The following is a 15503-nucleotide window of genomic DNA, read 5'->3' on the forward strand; positions in this document are numbered from 1 at the left end:
GATGAGAGATATTGGTGGTCTTTTCTTTTTTAATGTTTTTGTCTGGTTTTGGTGTTATAGTAATGCCTCATAGTGTGATTTAGGAAGGACTCCCTTTGCTTCTGTCTTTCAAAAGAGACTGTAAAGAATTGGTATCATTTCTTCCTTAAATGTTTGGTGGAATTTACCCATGATGCCATCTGAGCCAGGTGCTTTGTATTTTGGAATATTATTGATTCAATTTCTTTAATAGATATAGGCTTATTTGGATGATCTGTTTCTTGTATGAGTTTTCTCAGATTGTATCTTTTAACTAATTGGCCCAGTACACCTAAGGTATCACATTTGAGGGCATGGAATTGTTAATAGGTTTACATTATTTTTTTTTAAGATTTTATTTATTTATGAGAGACACACAGAGGCAGAGACATAGGCAGAGGGAGAAGCAGGTTCCCCACAGGGAGCGTGATGTGGGACTCGATCCCAGGACCCTGGGATCACGACCTGAGCCAAAGGCAGATGCTCAACCACTGAGCCACCCAGGCATCCCAAAGCCAGGTCTCCTAATTTAATGAATTATTCTTTGCCCATGATGTTTCTCCCAGAAAGCCCCTTTGCTTCTTATTTTCATATTTTTTGCTGCTGACAAAGAATAGCACACCCACTAATACACTATTACAGTTTAACCAGGGTACCATGAAAAGTGAATGTGTATACCCTGACTGGCAAGAGGACACATGCATGCATTTCTTTTACACATTTTGTTTGTTTAGAGATGTGATGGAGAACTGGGATTATATACTATCTGTAAACCTTTCTGCAAGTATAAGTTAAGAATTCTTGACTTTCCCCTGTAACAAGCTCTAGACACTTCAGGGAGATGGGGGTGGAGTGAATTGGGAGTTCTTTCTATGTGCTGAACCTCATCCTTCTCCTGAAGGTGGCATATTCGAAGGTCAAGGTGGCAACCAAGGTGTCCAAGGCTATAGAGAGTGCCCTGAAAGCAAGAGAGAAGAAGCATGGTCTTTAATAATGACATTCATAGTGTTTACTCCTTAAACTTTAACTTTTTGTGCTTGAGGCATAACCTCTGACCACACATAACTTAGAAGCTCAAGGAAAAAGCATGTGGCTGACTTACTTGCTCAGCATCACCGTCCCATTTTGTGGCAGCTCATTAGAGCCTCAGGTTCCACCATCAGGCTTCTGGTTTACATCTAAATGCTCAGCTGTGGCCCCTACCCCCAACATGTGTTCATCATCCCAGATCTCTGGGTGCTTTGCTTCATCTTCCTTTATCTTGCTCAAGACTCAGTTACAAAAAGTTCTATCAGTGAGCCCCTCATTTCACTTCCTTCTTTTTTCTTCCTCTTTTCTAGTTATTCCTGGTTCTTTCATTGTTCTTCTATTTGGACACCAAATAATTCCTGAGAGTTTACTTCCTCGACTCTCATTTTGTTCCCTACACATCATCCTTAATCTAATACTTACAAGAAGACCTTGGGGCACCTGGGTAGCTCAGTTGGTTAAGTGTCTGGCTGTTGGCTTCAGCTCAGGTTGTGATCTCAGGGTCCAGGGACCCCTAATTCAGAGTCTGTGAGATTCTCTCTGTCTCTCTCTCTTTAAAAAAAAAAGGGAGGGAGGGAGAGAGAAAGAGAGATCGATCTTAAAAGATGTTGGCTCTGTGAAATAAGGATTATGTCACTATACCAGTATGTAATTTGCCCTGGCATTGTTTGGAAGGAGTGTTGGAAGCCTGTTGGATGAGACCAAGAGATGGGTGGGCACAAGGCAAACCAGGTAAACTATAAAAGAGTTGAAGGAGGAAGTGTAAATTATTCATTTTTAAAACCAGGTTTCTTACCAGAGAAGCAAACTGCTGATAACTAGTAAGGAAGCCAGAGTCAACCACCTCTTAGAAATCTTAAGAGCAAGGACAACAAAAGAGTAGGAGAGAAAGAGATAAACTGGAAGAAATGGTCCCAGATCCAAGAGATTGGCATGGCTGGGAATCTGAAGGAGATGGCTGAGGGAGAGATGGAAGGTTTGCATGGTTTAGCTCTGGATAAATGCCTTAGGTGTAGCTTGTCTGCTTCTTCTGTTAACTTACCGGGTATGTACAGGGTACTGTAGGATCCCAGTGGTTTTGGTTGTAATACTTAATGTGTGTCCTGAGGAGCTACACTGCCTCCAACAGATATAGTCTCTCCTTGACCAAAGGTGAACTCTCTCTGGCAGCCTCTTACTAATAACAGCCTCCTCCCAAATTTGTTTCCATCTTAGTTCATATTTATCCATGTCTCATTTTTACTTCTAGCTTCATTTTTATTTTAAAAGACAAGATTTTATTTGAGCCAGAGTCATCATAGTGCATATGTACAGTTTGCTTTAATTTTATGAGCTATATAATTATGCCATATTTAACCAGAGGGGCTGACCTCTTTGCTGTTTGGTGGTACATTACCACAAATGGTATCTTGCTAAAAAGAAAACTTTTAAGTTTCTAGGACAGAGTATTTTTATTTGCTTACCCCACACACAGTGACCAAAATGAAAAATAGAGTTTATTATTTTTATCCTCAGTACATAATGATATCATTATTAGACTTTGTGCTTATGGTGTTTTTTTTGAATTGTAAATATGGTAAATAATATTTGGAAATTTGTATTGGGATTTTAGCCTCATCTTTTCTCTTTAACTTTTTAATTATAATAACTACTTATGTTTATCTTAGAAACATTTATACCTGGATAAGAAGGAAAGTTTAAGTCACATATAAATCTATCACCTGTTACTATTTTGCATTATATTTGCATCATTTCCTTCGAGAAGGCTTTCTTTGTTCAGTCTTCCAGAATGGATTAGGGCCCCCTCCACCAACTCCACATTTTCCTCTCTCTCCATCGTACCAGTTTGGTAAGTATAGCTATGTAGTCGATTGTTAGTAAAGATTTACTTGTCTCTTTTCTGTAAACTCCATGAGGGAAGGGACCAATTCGGTCAGGTTTTCTACTATCTCCAGGGCACACAGCCAATGGTTATTTGTTCATAGCCTAACTCCTTCGTTGTAAGATAGTAGTCAGCTGTGTTCCTGAAGAGTCCTGTGTAAGCTCCTTGCAAGTCAGATAAGGAAGTCACTGAAGTAATCCTACAAAGGGCAGGGAAGAGGGAAAGCACTTTAATAACATAAAATCGACAAATTTGACGCCTTGAATATTTTCAGAAGCAGAGTCCTTGGATGTACCTATGGCAGATATAAATGAGAGAGGGAAAGAGAAAAGGAGGGGTAGGAATGACCCACCCATTTAGATGGGTACCTTAAGAGTAAAATTATGTTATGAGAACTCAAATAGTGTTTTCTAATTATAGACTCTTAAATTTAAAATATCTTGCTTGAAAGGTCACTCTGTACCTCCCTCTGCCTAATACAGACTGCATTCAAAATATCCCAGAAATACGAGTCAATTTTTTTTTTAAGGCTAGAGAGAAAAGTTGAACAACAGATTAAAAAACCCCATGTCTTGCAACCTTTGCTTTTGATAGTTTTTCTGTTAGGTCTTCCACAAAGAAATGACTGGCAATCTAGTCCTTTCCTTCATGATACAAAGGTATTACTGTTAAATCCAAACTCCTAAACTCCTTAGAGTAAAAGTCATAAGAAATAAGAAGATCACAGTGGGTATCACAGTAGTGAAATATATAATTACTTAACTTTATGAAATGCTTTCAGATCTTCTGCAATAAAAGAAAATAACCCCTTTGTACTTTATTTTTTTTCCCTTTGTACTTTAATACTGAAAGTGAGAAACTGTTTAACCTTATTAGTAAGCAAAGAAACGCAAATCAAAGTGAGATGTCATCCTTTCACATATTAAATTGGCTATAAAAACAAAAACCAGGGGCAGCCTGGATGGCTCAGCGGTTTACGCCGCCTTCAGCCCAGGGCCTGATCCTGGAGACCTGGGATCGAGTCTCACATTAGGCTCCCTGCATGGAGCCTGCTTCTCCCTCTGCCTGTCTCTCTCTCTCTCTCTCTCTCTCTCTCTCTCTCTTTGTGTCTCTCATGAATAAATAAATTAAAAAAAAATCCTCATGCTCCTCTCCAGGACTATCATAAAATACATTATATTTTACAAACACCCTAAAAACGTGAACAAAGATTCAGCTCTGAGCCTCTAACACTGCCGGTAACAGTAAAAAGCTGGAAATAACTAGGTGTCTAACAGGATCTAATCCTTTAGATTGCTTAAATACACTGTGGTAGATGGACACAATGGAATACTGAAATACTTCCTTACTCTGTTTAGTGGGGAGTGATAAGAGATTCATTATACCCCCAAGAGTATAAAACAGTAGTATGTCTGGCTTTAACAACACTTCACAAGTATTAAAATGAAAATATATGGCAATATTTGATTAACAATTCAAAGACTAACACTGAAGATAAATTCTTAAATAAGTAGCCTTAAGAACAACATACTTTGCCTGATGGAATGAAAAAGTTGACAAGTCTCTGGGACATCATCTTATTCATAGGACTTGTGGAATAGCCAGGGAAGTTCAGTGGCACCCTGTCTTCTAAGTATAGGACAGGAATATCTGAAGCAACAAAAGGTCCTTTTCTAGCTAAGGTCTGTTCGCTAATAACTAGTCTTTTTTTTTTTTTTTTAAAGATTTTATTTATTCATAGAGACACAGAGAGAGAGAGAGGCAGAGGCACAGACACAGGCAGAGGGAGAAGCAGGCTCCATGCAGGGAGCCCAACACGGGACTCGATCCAGGGTCTCCAGGATCACACCCTGGGCTGCAGGCGGTGCTAAACCACTGCGCCACCGGGGCTACCCAATAACTAGTCTTTAAAATAAAAATCCATCTCTTTTCCAATTTATATTTTTTAAAATATTTTATTTATTTATTCGAGGGAGAGAGAGAGAGAGAGAAAGGCAGAGACACAGGCAGAGGAAGAAGCAGGCTCCATGCAGGGACCCCAGGATCACACCCTGGGCTGCAGGTGGCGCTAAACCGCTGGGCCACCCGGGCTGCCCTATATTCTATATTCCAACTTACATCACGATAAAACATGCCTTAACCATACTGGCTTTTGTCATTTGGAAAATCTCCATGTTTTACTGCCAGGTAGAGCCTGAGATGACTATGACAGAAGGAACATTCTTTTAAATTGTTTAATCCCCTGAGATGATTATGGCCGTTCTTTGCCAGACAATGACTCTAAAGTCCATTAGACATAGATGCTTCTAGGGAGAGTTGCTTTCGATGCATCAGGTTACTCAGGTCCATCTCCTGATGCTGGAGAATTTGTCTTACAAATCTGGAGCTGTCTCCTCCTCAGCTCTTATCAGAAGCATGGCTGAAGGAAATGAAAATACAGGAAAAATTTCTGGTGCAGTTGTATCCCTGAAATGAGCCAGACAATCATAGTTGCTTATTTGTATCATATTGCCTTGGCTTCCTACCAAAGAAACTCTAGAGAGTTATGCTTTGGAATCTATTGAGGGACGCGCTGAAAAACCAGCCTATGACATCGCAAGATGGACCACCTGGTCTGAGCTGTTGCTTATGGCCCGCCTCCTGTGCACAGACTTGCTGCGAGCGTATTTCTAGAGCTAAGTGTCAAGAAAAGCTTTTTTCCCCTGGGGAACAAAACATAGTTCCCCACTCTTCTTTCTCCCAACATGTAGGGATATGGAGATACCTGTCTCTCGCTAAGTTTAGAAAATCTTGTTTCTTCTTTTGCTTTACCTTGTATAAAGTAAGTGAGCTAAATATGCAGCCAGCTCAGTGCCAGTTTTTGTCACATTGTAAGCCTTAGGACATTCTATTACCCCTTGTCTTTCTCTGTTTTTGTTATTTAACAGTAGTGCACAATATGCCAGGTGCTGTTACTGAACTCTTTGTACATATTAATCTCTTCAATCCCCTTCAAGAGCCCACAGAGTTAGTACTATTGTTATCCTCATATCTAGATGAAGAGACTGAGGCACAGAGAAGTTGGGTATCTTGGCTGAAGTCACACAAGTGCTGAGAGTGAAGTTCGGTTTCAGAGCCCTTGTTCATAAACCACCCCCACATCCCAGCTATGCTGCCTTAGCAGTGCAGTGATTCCCTAACCAGAGCAGGCGGGACAATTTTATTTTGTAAGTTATATCATTTACATGAAGTTATGCAGGGTACATATATTTCAAATTAAAATCAATCATGAACTTCTGTGATAATTTTTTTAATGGGTCTTTTCTTAACATGACACACAAGGATGTGTGCATAGAGCTTTTGGAGTAGTTAGGATGAATTTACATTCTACCATCCCTCCCCCTTTCCCATTCTTCTTTTTGACGAGGGGACACATTCTAAGTTTGACTAGAAAGGTACCATGTTAGCTATTGAAAAAAAAAAATCTGTCAACTGGGGCGCCTGGAGGGCTCAGGTGGTTAAGCATCTGCCTTCGGCTCAGGTTATGATTCCGGAGTCCTGGGATCAAGTCCTACATCAGGCTCCCTGCTCAGTGGGGAGTATGCTTCTCCTTCTCCCTCTGCCCCTTCCTCCCCGAGCTCATGCTCTCTCTTTCTCACTTGCTCTCTCTCAAATAATTAAAATCTTTTTTAAAAAAACATATAAGCTGAATATATTATTATACTATCATTAATAGCAAGTTATAAATAAAGTCTGAAAAAATCCATTAAAAAATTACAGCAGCTGTATATATTTCAAAGAGAATCCTCCAGCATTGTCTTAGGAACCAACAGAGTGTACACCTCCTAGCAGCATGGGGGTCCTCTGTGCTACGTGTGGGCAGTCCCTCCACCTGGCCTGCAAAGCTCTCAGCACCCCAGCCTCTCTCCTCTGCTTAGCTTCTCTGCTCCTCTGATCAGAGTGCTTTTAGCAGTGCCTGCCTTCCCATTCTTCAAACCTGCCTGGTTCATTCCTGCCTCAGGACTTTTGAACTAGCTGCCCCTTTGGCCTGCGATGTTCTTCTTCCCTGGTTTCCCACCCCGACCTCCCATATCCCCTACTATTATTGTCCTAAATAGCATCCCCTCAGCATCCCTGGCCACTTGCGCTACATGAGCCACATCAGCCTTGCTCTGATTCTGATTGACCTCTCTGGGTGGCATTTCTCACAGTCTTCATGTTTATCTGCCTGTTTGTTTCCGCATTAGAATGTGAGCATCGGGGCAGCCCGGGTGGTGCAGTTGTTTAGTGCCGCCTGCAGCTCAGGGTGTGATCCTGGAGACCCGGGATCAAGTCCCACATCAGGCTACTTGCATGGAGCCTGCTTCTTCCTTTGCCTGTGTCTCTGCCTCTGTCTCTCTGTGTGTATCTCTCATGAATAAATAAATAAAATATTTAAAAAAAAATAGAATGTGAGCATCATGAGGGAGGGGGATCTGTTCCACCTCTGAACGGGGTCTGGTGCATATTAAGTAAATGGCAGTGGCATGAATGGCTGAGTTGCTTTTCTTCTCTCCAAATGCCGGTACCTGGTAGAGTCAGTGTTTTCCTGGTGACTCCTCCAGGAGGACAGTATTAGCTCTTCATTTCACCTCTATCCCCAGAAAACCAACAAAACATAACAACAAAACATCTTTCTTATTGAACCTCTTGCTTTTTTTCATTTTTTAGAGCTGTCATCCTCTGCCCCATCTGACTTCACAGAAAAGATCTGCTTCAAGACGGGGTGTCAACTGCTACGAGAACCAAGGTGGGGTTCGGCAAGCTGCCATCTGCAAACAGTAGGTTCACTGCTTCCTGGTGCTAGGTCATAAGCATGATTTGCATCAGCTAACTGGTTACCTACCAGTTGTCCTGCAACTTCTCTGCTATCTTCCCTTTCCAGTTAAGACATTCAATTAATCTTTTAACTGAGAATTTCCTTAGGTGAGTCTTAGATTTCATGTTGATCCAGGTGAGTGGATGTTTCCTCACTCATTGGATTGTTGCCTTAAATGACTAAGAACTAGAAGTGATACCAAAACCTCCTAACCTCTTCACATTACTGCCAAAAGGCAGTCCTGGGAACTGCCTCACCCAGGCATTAAGAAAAGTTGGTGGCACTACAAATCTTCAAAGAAACATCTGTCCGCTATGCACCTCTTTGGCCACATTACTGAAATGGTTACTAGCAAAGTTATTTGGTTTTTGGTTATTTAAACCAAGGTTAAAAGGTTGTGGTAGTTAAACCCATTCCATGCCCACTGAGGAGGAAGTTTTCTCTTTTAGGATTGATATTGTGCAATTCATTTCACTGCCTAGACTAGTTTGAATTTAATTTGAAGGATAATTTTATTCTTAAATAAAAAGAGATGTTACTTTTTTTTTAAGATTTATTCATTTATTTTGGAAGGTGAGGGAGTAACAGAGGGAAAGAGAAACTTAAGCAGACTCTGTGCTGAGTATGGAGCTCCATACGGAACTCTGTCTCATGATTCTGAGATCATGACCTGAGCCGAAACCAAGGGTCTGAGGCTTAACCAACCTCACCACCCAGGCACCCCAGCAGTTACATTTTTAATGTAAAATATTTTTTCTTCTATACAGCTTATGGGCACCTTATGAAAGTGTGGTGTTTGCCTAAAAAGACTTCAGCCCTAAGATGGACTCCAGGGTCTTGTAATCCCAAGTTAATTAAAAATGATTTTTTATGAATATTTAAGAGTCATTGTTCAGCACAACATTCTATAGACTTGTTTGTCTTCTATAAAATTCAAAATAATTCTAGGAATGTTGCTAGGATTAAAATGCCTATATAGAGCCGATACTAGGAATGACAACAATTTCTGGATATTTGACCCCCATGATATCTCCCTCTTTGTCTGGTAGTGTCTGTTCCATTGAAACTGGATGAAGAAAAGAACTCATTTATTCAACAAATACTTACTGAGCAATTTCTTCGTGCCAGGCGCTCTGTTCAGTGTTGTGAATAAGGCAGTGAACAAAACAAAATCCTTGCTTTCAGAAATGGAGCTTTTAAGAAGCTCCCAAATTTCCTCAGCAGATGAATGGGGAAAGGGAGGCATAGAGAACTTTATTCACTGCCAGGTGTCCGGGGGAAACCCCCTTCAAGATGACAGGCAGACAGGATGAAAAGGAAAGAGTGGAAATCTGATCTGGAAAGTAAGATAAAGCAATCTTCCACTCTAGTGTAACCGATCTGGAAAGTAAGATAAAGCAATCTTCCACTCTAGTGTAACCGCTGCAGAAATACAGAAGCCTATTAAAATGAAACACACATGCAAAAAGGTAGCAAGTTGATATAACCTAGACTTAGTAAAGTAACAAGCATCACTTTTCAAGCATGTCATTCAGGTTCACAGATACTGCCCAAATTCTGCCTCCACACCACCCTCTCCCGGCCTCTGTTATCAATGTCTGATGCATCCTTCCAAGTTTCTCTGTATGCAATTTATATTCATATTTGCTCTTTTCATAAAGTAGAATATAGTGAACTATACTTCTGTACAATGTATGTTTTTCTCCTAACGTATGTAGGAGGGTTTAACAAATCAGTGCTAAGAGAGCTTCCTCATTCTTTTTTTTTTTTTTTTCCCCTCAACAGTTACAGAGTAGTCCATTGTATGGATGTACCACAATTTAAATAGTGACCTATTGATGGATATTTGGGTTGTAGCCAGTCCTTTGCTCTTAAACAATGCCGCAATAAATAACTTTGTATATATGTTATTCTGCATGTACACAAGTATATGTGTATAAATTTGCAGAGTAGAATGGCAGGTCATAACATGTATGTATACTTTTGGTAAGATATCTTGTCAAATTGCCTCCCAGAGGGAGTTTTTCTTACTTGCATCTCGGCTGGAAACTTGTGAGGGTAGCTGTTATCTGGATCTGAATTTTATCACCAATCTGGTAGGCTAAGTGGTTCTGAGAGTAGTTTCAATTTAGGAACACTATTTGTTCAGAATTTTCAGTGGTATTTTATAAAAGACAATGTTCAGAAAAGTAAATAGGACTAGAATTCGGGGGGGGTTTTTTGTTTTTTTGTTTTTTGTTTTGTTTTGTTTTGTACAACAGGCCATCTTAAACCTTCTATTATGTGATTGAAGACCATGGTTGCTGCCCACATTAAAAATGCTACATGTTAAATACTGATATATAGGATAAGAGTGCTTCTCAGGCTCATGATGTACCTAGGTGACCTGCTAAAAGTAAGACCTTTCTTCTATAATTTGGCTTTATATTGCTAATTGAAATAGGACAGCATACACATATGAGTTAACAAAGCAGGCCTGAGACTGCTCTCCTTAGAAAGGCCTGCTTGCAACCTTGGGTCTTGGCTGGCATCTGGGAACTTAGATTTGAGGGGAGTTCCCACCATTCACTTGTTGGCATGGCTTGCTGTGCCTAAACTGTGCAAGCAAGAAGGTTTCTGTTGAATACCTGCTTGCATTCCAGGAGTATGGAATTTGAGTACATGCCCAACAGCAGGTTTCTGTGTGACCAGCCCCAAAGAATCTTTAGACGCTGAGTCACTAATGTGCTTCCCTGGTAGACAGTATTTCACAGGTGCTGTCACAACTCAGTGCTGGGAAATGAAGCACAACTTATGTGATTTCCGTGGGAGAAGACCTTTGGAAGCTTGTTCCTGATCGCCTCTCAAATTTATCCCATGTGCCTTTTGCTTTGCTGATTTTGTATCCTCTTGCTGTAACCAATTATAGCCATGAGTAGGACTATAGGCAGGGTCCTACGAGTCCTCCTAGTGAATCATTGAACCGGGAGTGGCCTTGGACCCTGATTCAATTAGCTTTGCAAAGATTTTAATATTGTAACTCAACAAGTATTAGTGGTAAGTGACATATTTTTAGAATGCAGTTAATTAACCTTTTGGCATTATATTTTGACTTGTAGTCTATGTTCTGTTGTAAAATATATAATTCCTCAGATTTCTGGACAGTGATTTAGCGTTTACATCTAACAAATAGAGGTGGCAAGAAGGCTGCTGGATAGTGGAGGGCTTTATGTTTAATCGTGAATCCACAACTGGTTCTTTGGTCCTCTCAATGTCTCTATTTAGGCTCAAATGCTTTTTGAGCCTATAATCTGAGTATTAGATAAGTGGATTTACTGAAATTCCTTTAGACTCATGGCCATAAAAGTTTAGTTAGGCAGTCTGATTTTAGCTATGCCCTGATTCTGAAGCTTACCTGCAAATAGTCCTAGGAACTTCACTTAGGACAGCAGATCTTTGTCGAAATGGGACATAAGACCCCACTATTGAAATAAAGCTTATTTTTAAATCAATGTATTATGTTAGCATCCCATTTTAAATGTTTAAGTATTCAAATGGAAAACTGGATTAAATGTTAAACACAAAGATTTGTGTAAGCTACTTTCTCTAAAGAAATCAGATGGCTTCTAAAGAAAAGTGTTTATATGGTTTAAAAATATAAAATGTAGTCTAAAGCAATGGTTCTTAATGCTTGCAGTTGGTTGACTGGCATATTTGTGATGATAATGACTAAGATTGAATAACATTATGGCAGCTGCTGTTCTTACTGGTTCATATATAGAGTCTCACTCATTTATATAGCAACCTTATGAAGTAACTACTGTTCAGTCCATTTTGAGATGTAGGGGGTTTCAGGACTTGCCCAAAGTTAAGTATTGGGTAGAACTTGATAGAGTGAATTTGAATCCTCTGTGTTCACCGGCTGAATGCTTTAACCACTCTGTTTTCCTGGGTCACATAGTAACATCTCCGTGGTGCTACACATCATAGGTTACATAAAGAACCTTGTACATTTACCCTTGGGTATAGGGATGACATGATCATTTTCTGCTGAGTGTAAGAAATGCTCATCTCCTTGGTTTCTAAGTGTCTGGAGTCTTCAGTGGAATCCTTACAAAATACAAAACTGAGCATGTCACTCCCTGATCCCATTATCTTGGGGGCAAAATCCAAATATAATAAAAAGGTAGGTTCTTTAAGAGCCTACCTTTCTCCATTTCAGCCAAGCTGACTTTCCTTCTGTTCCCATACATACAAACCACATTCTCCTTTGTTGCTTAAAACCTATGCACATACTATTTCTCTGGCTTAAATAACCCCACCCCATCCCACCTCCTACCTTGCCTGACTCCTCTTCACTTTTCAGATAGGACTTGAGAGGCCCTTTCTTCTAGAAAGTTTCACCTGACCTTCCCGAACTAAGGGGTATACCTTTACAGTGTGTTTCTAGAATCTTGATTTTTAACTCTCCAAACGTTTATCTCCCTGTGTTATAGTTACTTTTTTCCCAAACTAAATCCCAAGCTCTGGGGGGACAGGGACAAGGTCTGTCTTGGTTCACCTGACCACAACAAATGTTCTTCCTTTAAGATTTTATTTATTTATTTATGAGAGACACAGAGAGGCAGAGACATAGGCTCTCCTGTGGGGAGCCCTATGTGGGAACTCAATCCCAGGACCCCAGGATCATTCCCTGAGTCAAAAGGCAGGCTCTCAACTGCTGAACCACCCAGGCACCCTGAATGTTCTTCTTTTGTGACTGAAACTTGCATGAAGCAGATGGTCAGCAACAAATTCATGAACTTAAATCCTGAGCTTTCTGCTGGCAGTTTCATTCCCAAGAATAACTATTTTGGGAATCCTAGGAACAGAGCCTACTATCCTCAGTTATATCCACAAGCCCAAATATGTTATAGTTATCAACTATGAACCCTAAATTGGGAGAACCTACTTCAGGCATGGTTAAGGACTTAATACTTTGGAGAGGAATTCACCCCCATATTGCTTGCCAATAGTAATTGTAACCATTTAGCCAATTCTAGATAACGAGAGCAACTTTTTCTTAAGTCTGCTATGAAATTTGTCTGGCAGACTTCAAGAAGTTTTTAGACATGGAAAGATTTTTTTCCCTAAAATATGCCCTTCAAAAAAATGTTGAGGAAAATAAAGTTTTAACATATGTTTAAGATAAAAATCTTTGGTAAGTACACTTACATACCCCTTTTATAGCTGTCAAGAACAAAGTAAAATTTATATCATGTATTAGACTTTTTAAAAAGGTTTTATTTATTTGAGAGAGAAGAGAGCACAGTGGGAGAGGGAGAAACAGACTCCCTGCTAAGCAGAGAGCCCAACGCAGGGTTCAAGTCTAGGACCCTGAGATCACAACCTGAGTTGAAGACAGATGCTTACCCGACTGAGCCACTCAGGTGCCCCCACATATTAGACTCAATAGTCTTACAGAAAACATGCATACTGGAACCCCTCTATTAGGATGAATATTATATCATGCAGGGAAGAAAAAGACAACTTCCTAAACTACATTTGTATCCTTCAGTCCATAAGCATTAAATAAATTTAGGATTCAGGACTTCCCCACCAAGATTATGGGTACCATTTAGGTACATTCTTGGGTTTTACTTCCTGTGTCTAGAGCAGGCATGGCTGAAAAGAAGAACAAAAAACCCACTATTGGTATGTGTATATGTGTGTGGCTGTTTCAAAACTACTTTTCTTCCTTTGAATATTTAAAAAATAGTTATCACTAGGAAAAATGGTGGATCCATAAAATATCAGGGGAATCAAAATGACTGTTGGAGAGTTTGGTTTCTGGACTGATGTAGGCATGCATGCTAACTTAAATTAGAAGACAAAGATCAGCGAGGTGATCTCAAGCCCATTGTGACATCTCTATTCATGTTGGTATTTGAAAGTAAATCCCTTCAATTCTGAAGCTACTTATATCTGATCATCAAATCTTTTAGGTAAAAAGACAGGTATGTTTATAAGTGAAAAAGGTTTTCTGGCCTAGAATGTTCTGCGCCAAATGCATCAACCCTGTTTGTTTGAAAAAAATTGTTAAGCATGAGATGAAAATAAGTGACTCATTGCTGTTTAGTAATATGTTATATTAACGGAATTCATGAACTAATTCTCAGAGGGCTGGAAGGTAACTTCCATGACAGCCTATAATTTCAATTCACTTTTATATGTAAGAATCTTCTAATTACTTTTGTCTTATTAAAGTTTTTCTACAGAACTCCACAGGGAAAATAATATAGCCTGCATTTCAGCTATAAGGGATTTACTGATGCTATGCACAGCATACTATATTTTGAATTTTCTGACTTGGAAAGAACTGAAGGAGCCTCTACTAACAGTGACATGTGAAAGAACAGTGTCGAGGTTAAGCATGAAATCAGCACTATAGGGCTTGGAAGAGGTCGTGCTAAATAAATATCTGCCTTGTGTCTGAGTGTACCTGTGTCTGAGTCACCTTCCTCCTGCCAAACACAAACAAGTTACTAGGCAACAGGAATGATTCAGACGCTCTGAACACTTCACCACAGTGACATGTCCATCCACAATATTTCCAGGAAATGTCCCTCTTATAAGTCACTGGGGAGTGGGATAATCATTCATGCAGGCACTGAAGGCATCAGATGACCCAGGGCGAGTAGCTGGGTGTTAGGAGGTGGGACTAATATTTGAAAGGAAGTCACCTCACAGGGCAAACAGATGGTTACCTGCATGGTAACTGGGGAGGAAGGGTGGAAGAAGGAAAGACGAACCCTCTCCCCAGAAGGATTCATGAGGAAGGAAATCCATTTCTCTTTGGGAAAAAATAGCACATTCGTAATTGTAAAAATAGGCCAAGATCTCAGAGAATCACAGCATAGCATGGTGGCTAAGAGCATGAACTTTAGAGCTAGATTGCCTGGGTTCATAGCCTCTGCCCATTCACTAGTATTCTAAATTTCACTTCCTCATGCCTCAGATGGAGGTGACGGTGGTGCCTACCCCACAGAGTGGTTGTGCATATTAACATACTAATATTTGGGGAGCACCAATGTCTGTTATCATAAGCTCTGCAGAGTGTTACCATGCCTCCTGCCCTCCAGACAACTCCCTAAGTGGTAGGAGCAGAATGGGGAGGGAATGAAGGAGAAAACCGAAAGAGGGGAACTCTAAGAATTCATTTATTCTTTTATCACTTTGAGAACTGCAGTTAATAGAAATTATAATTATAGCATCCTTAAGAAATTATAATTATAGCATCCTTAAGAAACAATTACTATGTACTTTGTAAGTTATTTATATGTTCAAAAACTACATTAGAATTATGCAGAGGGAGAGGGATATAATCAGAGGTTGCTTGTGGGCTTCTGAGGCATCTATAATGTTCTGAAGCAACATACGAGTTTTTGCTTTACTATTTCTTACACCTTATGCTAGATTGCCCTTCTTATGTAAGATACATTATAATAAAGAATGTAGTCACGCTAAGTAAAGCATCTCAAGTCAGGTGAAACTTTTGGGCTTTGTAGCACACATGGAAATCCTAATTATGCAGCTACATTATTGACTCACTCCTTTAGAAAAGAAAAGACACCTGAGGTTCTTGGGAGAGGGGTGAGATAGATCTGGTGTCTTTGAGTGTGCGAGCTGACATGTTCATTCACAGCCACTCTAGTGCCCTAGAAGCCAGGCACTTGGCTGGTGGCCAGCAACATTGACACAAGTCAGATGTGGGCTGCC

At 40.0% G+C, this 15503-nt stretch overlaps 1 protein-coding gene and 1 long non-coding RNA gene across 23 annotated transcripts in view; one reads left to right on the forward strand and one right to left on the reverse strand.

Moving 5' to 3' along the window:
• Positions 1-15503, forward strand: part of SGMS2 (sphingomyelin synthase 2) — a 130203-nt gene that overhangs the window by 69182 nt on the left and 45518 nt on the right. For 13 of the 22 annotated variants that reach the window (XM_077882225.1, XM_077882227.1, XM_077882226.1 and 10 more), the window contains one exon: positions 7619-7728. The gene's annotated coding sequence lies outside the window, so the exon portion shown is untranslated. The remainder of the gene's footprint in view (positions 1-7618; positions 7729-15503) is intronic. The other 9 variants (XM_077882219.1, XM_077882221.1, XM_077882223.1 and 6 more) reach the window with 1 other exon arrangement.
• The window catches only part of LOC144303836 (uncharacterized), a 42027-nt gene that overhangs the window by 4764 nt on the left and 21760 nt on the right, over positions 1-15503 (reverse strand). The window contains exon 2 of the long non-coding RNA XR_013370815.1: positions 902-976. This is a non-coding gene — a long non-coding RNA (uncharacterized LOC144303836). The remainder of the gene's footprint in view (positions 1-901; positions 977-15503) is intronic.

Source organism: Canis aureus, chromosome 33 (assembly GCF_053574225.1).
Source record: "Canis aureus isolate CA01 chromosome 33, VMU_Caureus_v.1.0, whole genome shotgun sequence".
Taxonomy (NCBI): Eukaryota; Metazoa; Chordata; class Mammalia; order Carnivora; family Canidae; genus Canis; species Canis aureus.